The sequence below is a fragment of the Felis catus genome, chromosome A1, assembly GCF_018350175.1.
Source record: "Felis catus isolate Fca126 chromosome A1, F.catus_Fca126_mat1.0, whole genome shotgun sequence".
Lineage (NCBI taxonomy): Eukaryota > Metazoa > Chordata > Mammalia > Carnivora > Felidae > Felis > Felis catus.
Window position 1 is genome coordinate 30,139,579 of NC_058368.1, and position 6,000 is coordinate 30,145,578.

Genomic DNA, 6,000 nt, shown 5'->3' on the forward strand with positions numbered 1-6,000 from the left:
AGTAAAGAAATTGAGATTCCAACTCAGGTCTTTTGGCACTAAATCCAATGCTCTTTCTACTACACTATGTTGTTTGTTTTCTCATGCATCCCTTTTAAAATATGTTGAATAACCAAAGTTAGCAATGTCTTTTCCATTGCTAGGCCTTAGGTTGCATTTCCTTTGATGTTATCAGATTTTGAAAAAGGCTTTTTCACTTGACACTGAGTTTTTGTTTTTATTTTTGTTTTTTTTCCAGAAATCTTCCCAATCATTACTTTTCCAGAGATGTGGGGGATCTTTATCTTTCTTGCAAAAGGTATGGAATCTTTGAACAGTCAAATTAAATAGAGTCTTATAAAGCATTTCCTCTCCCCAACTTACATTGCTGATGAGAGTAGAAGTTGATACAGTATTTCTGGAGGGTAGTTTGGCAATAGGCATCAAAACTCTTAAAATCTGGTATATTCTTGAGCTGAGCAATTACTCTTCTGGGAATTTATCCCAAGGAAATTATCAGAGATATGTGTATGGGTTTATGTGCACGGATGTTCATCACAGCATTATTAACAATAGCAAAAAAATTGGAAACAAGATAACTGTTTGTGTCAGAGACTTTTTTTTTTCTTCCATCATCACATCTTTTTTTCCTCAGCAATAACTCTGGTTTTGTAGATGGGCACATTGCCACCCAGTAAAGCATTCATACATTGGCCATCCCTTGTAGCTAACTTGTGGCTATTGGAAGTGTTGTGAGTCAACATTCACTAAGATGTCTCTGTTCTTTGGCCATTTCTCTTTGGCTTACTGGATTCTGGATGTAATGGTTAGATCTGAACCATTTTAGAACACAAGGCAACGCTTTAAGGATGGCAGAATAACAAGAAGGAGCCTGGGTACTGAGGGAATGTCCGTGCATGCCTTGAGACTTAATTTGCATGAAAGAAAATAACCTCCAATTTAGTTTAAGCACTATATTTACATTTTCCTGTTAGAAATAGCCAAGCTTAATCAACCAACGCTATGTTCAACGGCAAAGGAATGGATAAATTATGATATATACATAGGGTATAATACCAAGCAATTGTTAAAATGACATCATATATCACTCCATTAACATGAAATAATTTTCACAGTGTAAGACTAAGACACAACAATAGGCTACATTCAAAAGCAGGATATGAACAGTATTTGTAAATATAATTTTTGTTGTATATGTACATATACATGTGTGTACATGTATATATAGATGTTTTTCTGTGTGCACATATATCTTTTATCTCCCTCTCTATATAGAAAATATTATATATAAATATACACATGTAAAATATAAAATATAAATAATAATAATAATACATGATATAAAATGTTGCCAGCTGTTATGTTTGAATAGTGTCATTAGAGGTTTTTTTAAATGTGAGGTTTTCTTGTGTTTCTCACATTGGGCATGTATTACACTGGTTATAAGAGAGGAACAGCTGTCAAAATAAAACACTCTTTTTCCGAAAACGAAGCAAGTTTAAGTGTGATTCACTAATTTTAAATAAAAAGGCTATATATCATAACATAAATAAAAGAAATAGAAATTAAATATTGAGGAAGTCTTTTACAGTGTGCATTTTAAAATATGTACTGCCGTTGCATATCTTGTTATATTGATGCATGAGTGGTTATGATTACTCTTTAAAACTGTGCGCAAGCCAATTATTTAGTAGATGGGTGAATGTATATACTTTATAGCTTTTACTCAAATAAGATGTGAAGCACAGGGACATTCTAAAGATGACATCTAGCGGTTGCTGTGGTAACCTTATGGGCTCAATTTAGTAATCTTTTATGTCAATTTCTAGAGTTGGAATTGGCATATTCTTAGCTTTAACATACAGGAAGGAGACCGCGATCGGTGGTATTAACCCTTACAGACTGTATTTGTGATTGCTATTCGGCGTTAAAGAGAGTAGTCAAGTCACAGTAGAGGTGTTGAAGAACAGCCCGAAAATGATTAAAGGAATCTAAAACTTATCTTAGAATTGTCATGGCAATTATTTGCAACTATGTGGATGGAACCGGAGGGTATTATGCTAAGTGAAATGAGTCGGTCAGAGAAAGACAAATATCATATGACTTCACTCATATGAGGACTTTAAGAGACAAAACAGATGAACATAAGGGAAGGGAAACAAAAATAATATAAAAACAAGGAGGGGGACAAAACAGAAGAGACTCATAAATATGGCGAACAAACTGAGGGTTACTGGAGGGGTTGTGGGAGAGGGGATGGGCTAAATGGGTAAGGGGCACTAAGGAATCTACTCCTGAAATCATTGTTACACTATATGCTAATTTGGATGCAAATTAAAAAGAAAGAAAGAAAGAAAAAGGATTGTCATGGCAATTAAAAAACAACTGTCATTCCAGGTAAAAATAAAAATTTGTGATTATTATAGAACACTTACAATGCAATTAGCACAATGCTTAGTGCTTTATAAACACCATCTCATTTACATCTGTTCCCTGACTTAAACCTTAGAAGAGTTCTACAAAGTGGTATGATCGCTGTTATTTTATAACAAAAAAACAAAACTGAGACTTAGAGAGTTTAGATGAGTTGTTCAAAGCCACATGGTCAGGGTATGGTGGTGCCAGGATTCACACCCAAGTCATCTGCCCACACTCTTAACCCCTGCTCTATGCATCATCCAGGCGTTTGCCTATGATACCTGGTCTGGGTCTGTCATAAAGGTTCCCTTTAAGGGAGACACCACAGCAACGCTGGCTTATCTAATCTAGTCTGAATCAGCCAAATTTACTAAACAACCACTTTGAGCATGATACTGTTGCTATTTACAAACGTATGATGGGCCCTTCTTATGACATGAAAGTGCACAGCCAAGCTTATAAAAAACACTATGCCATATCGTAATTTGATTTGGGAGTTGAGCTCTGTAGTAAGGCAGAATGGCAGAAGTGGGGGAAAGCTAATTACAGTGTTGGAAGACACGCAGTGGAGAGACGCATTACAGCTGAGGCAGCAAGAAGGCACTTTCCCCCAAGAGCTGACCTTTGAACAAGCTCTCAAGCCTTGCTTCTCAAAGAGCAGCCATGGAGCTACATCAATGGCTTGTTGGAAGTACAGAATCCCACGTTCTATCCGAGACCTAGATCTAAATCTGCTTTCATACAGGTGATTTGCAGCCGCATTAATGTATTAAAAGTACCGCTTTAAAGAACGCATAGCATGGTAACAGCACATGCAGAAGGAACCACACTGTAGGAACAGAGAACAACAACGTGAGCAAAGCACAGCAGTAGGAATAAATAAAACAGTTCAGGGCAATCTCCTATCTAGTTGCACTGGAGCATAAACAGTGGAGTGCACGATATTGAGTGGTAGAAAGATAGGTAGGGCTGAATTCACAGAGGGTCTAAGAGCTGTATCTTGTTTTAGAGGTAGTGGGGATAACTAAACATTTTTGATCAGGAAATGATAATTTTTATTTAATAGCCTCTTTAAATATATAAAGAAAGTTTTGTGATAGATTTAGAACTTAACTTTTGTGTCATATGTGATTCTTTCGTATATTCCCTTTTACCTTCACACTACCAAATGGTATTACGATTGTTATTATTTAACACTTACTTTGAGAAAGAGGAGGGGAGGGGCAGAGAGAGAGGGAGAGAGACTTCCAAGCAGGCTCCGCGCTGTCAGCGCAGAGCCTGATTCTGGCTCGAACGCACGAAACGTGAGATCATGACCTGAGCCGAGACCAAGAGTCAGAGGCTCAACCGACTCAGGAACCCCCAAATAAATATATTACTAATAGGTGTTAAGTTTATGGATTAAAAGAGAATGGGGTGCGGTTTTCCATAAGAGATTCTTAAATACAGAGAAGAACCTGAGGGTTGCTGGAGGGGTGCTGGGTGGAGGGATGGGCTAAATGGGTGATGGGCATTAAGGAGGGTACTTGTTGGGATGAGCACTGGGTGTTATATGTAAATCATGAATCACTCAATTCTACTGAGATCATTAATACACTGTATGTTAACTAACTTGGATTTAAATAAAATTTAAAAATTAAAAAAATGAAAAAAAAGTAAAGTAATACAAGAGTACTGAGCACCCCTCCTCCAAAAGAAAAAAAAAAAAAAGACAATGGAGTAAATCCTGAAGTCAAGCAGGAACACTTGAGAATTCTATAGCCATCGCCCATTCACTGTGAAGGGTTGGATGGTTAAATTGACCTGGGAGATTTAAAAGCGTACAGCACGTTGTCCTTCAGGAATAGATGGGGCGAGCAGATGAAGTATTGTCCTGCTGTATTTTGCATTGGTCAGGCACTCTGCTCTCAGGCTGAGAAGGGACCTCAAATCCCTCCTCCAGCCTCCTTTGATGAGGTTTCTGGGAGAGACAGAAGCTATTTTGTAAAGCTGTCAGCTGTCCTGAATCAGGGAAATAGCTAAAGCAGCCAGGAACAAGAGAAACAGATAAGAGGTGAATTCTCAGGAACGAGGGGGAGCCTTGTCTGCCTTGGATTAAAAGCAGAAGGGAAGAGGATTTTGGAAGGAGGGGCTGAGTCGACTGATGGAATCTTCAGCTGCAGGCTGACAGCAGTGTTACAGAGACAAAATGAGTCAACAAAGATATCCAGTGGTTGGTTGAGAGACAAAGGACAAGGGACGGATAGGTGCAGCTGGATGCAAAACGTTTCATGTTGGGGTGGCTGCATTTATCAGGGAGGGTGAGCTGGAGGGAAAAGGCGAAAGATAAATGAATCAAACTTTCTGTTCCTGCATGTTGGGCCCTGTTAAGTAGGACATTCTTTTGTTTCCACCAGTTGGTGACTTAATCAGGTCCCATGGGGAAGCTGAAAGACTGGTATAGGATCTTGGAAAGATGTGCACTTCTCCCAGTCAGGGCTGGGTATAACGGCTCATGATCTGACAACCCATCTGATACACTTGACATCCCCTGACACATCTAATGACAAAGAGCTGCAATTAAAAACATTTAAAAAACCCATCTGGAAAAGGGAAAAACACACACAATGGCCATTGCCCATAGCATCTCCATAGTGTCCTCAAAACATCTACTCCAACGAACTAGTCTACTAGGTCTCTGTAACAGGCTCTGTGCCTGTCCTTCTCCACAACTTGTTCACATCACTCCCAGGGTTTGTGTGTCTTTGGCAGTTCTGGCTGCTTGTGATTGTACCCGGAAACTCTTGAGATCGTTTCTTGTTTGCGCTTGATACAACTTTCTCTTTGTCATTTGGCACTTGTGACCTTCTCTGAACTCTGATGGTTTTATTTTTTAAATGTTTCATTATATTCTTCTACAAAGCTGTGAGCTTTATCGTATTACCAATATTTGATCCAATATCTGTTGGTAAAGGCCCCGAAAGTGCTTTGACTACTGTGAGCGTGAGCGTCTGTGTAGAGTGGGGACAGAGGTTCAGCTAAGAGGGAGAGAGAGGAAGATAAAATAAGGCACAGATAAAAAGTTTCTTCTCGATCTTTATTCTTTTATTCTCTTCTTGCTTTGCTACAATCTCTGGATGGGGGGCAGGTTTTCTCTCTACAGGGTGATGAGAATACAAACTATGATCCTTGAGCCAATGACTGAAGTCAAGCACCAAAGTCAGTTTCGTTGGCTCACTTGGGGTTTGAGACATCCCCGAAACAAAAAGGTAAGGTATTTTTAATTATGCATTGATTTACTGTCCTTCATGCAGCTAGAATAATAAAATCAGCAATTTAAAAACTAGTCTTACGTGGTATTTTAAGATTATATAGTTTTGACGATATGTTTATTAACATAATGATCCTATGGGAAACTTTTTTTTTTTTTAAAGTTTATTTATTTTTGGGACAGAGAGAGCATGAACGGGGGAGGGACAGAGAGAGAGGGAGACACAGAATCGGAAACAGGCTCCAGGCTCTGAGCCATCAGCCCAGAGCCCGACGCGGGGCTCGAACTCACGGACCGCGAGATCGTGACCTGGCTGAAGTCGGACGCTTAAC

The 6,000-nt window shown here is 39.0% G+C and overlaps 1 long non-coding RNA gene across 1 annotated transcript in view; it reads left to right on the forward strand.

The window, feature by feature from the left end:
- The window catches only part of LOC102901843, a 116,430-nt gene extending 115,185 nt beyond the window's left edge, over window positions 1-1,245 (forward strand). The window contains exon 8 of the long non-coding RNA XR_006595237.1: window positions 239-1,245. This is a non-coding gene — a long non-coding RNA (uncharacterized LOC102901843). The remainder of the gene's footprint in view (window positions 1-238) is intronic.
- Window positions 1,246-6,000: the final 4,755 nt, after the last annotated feature.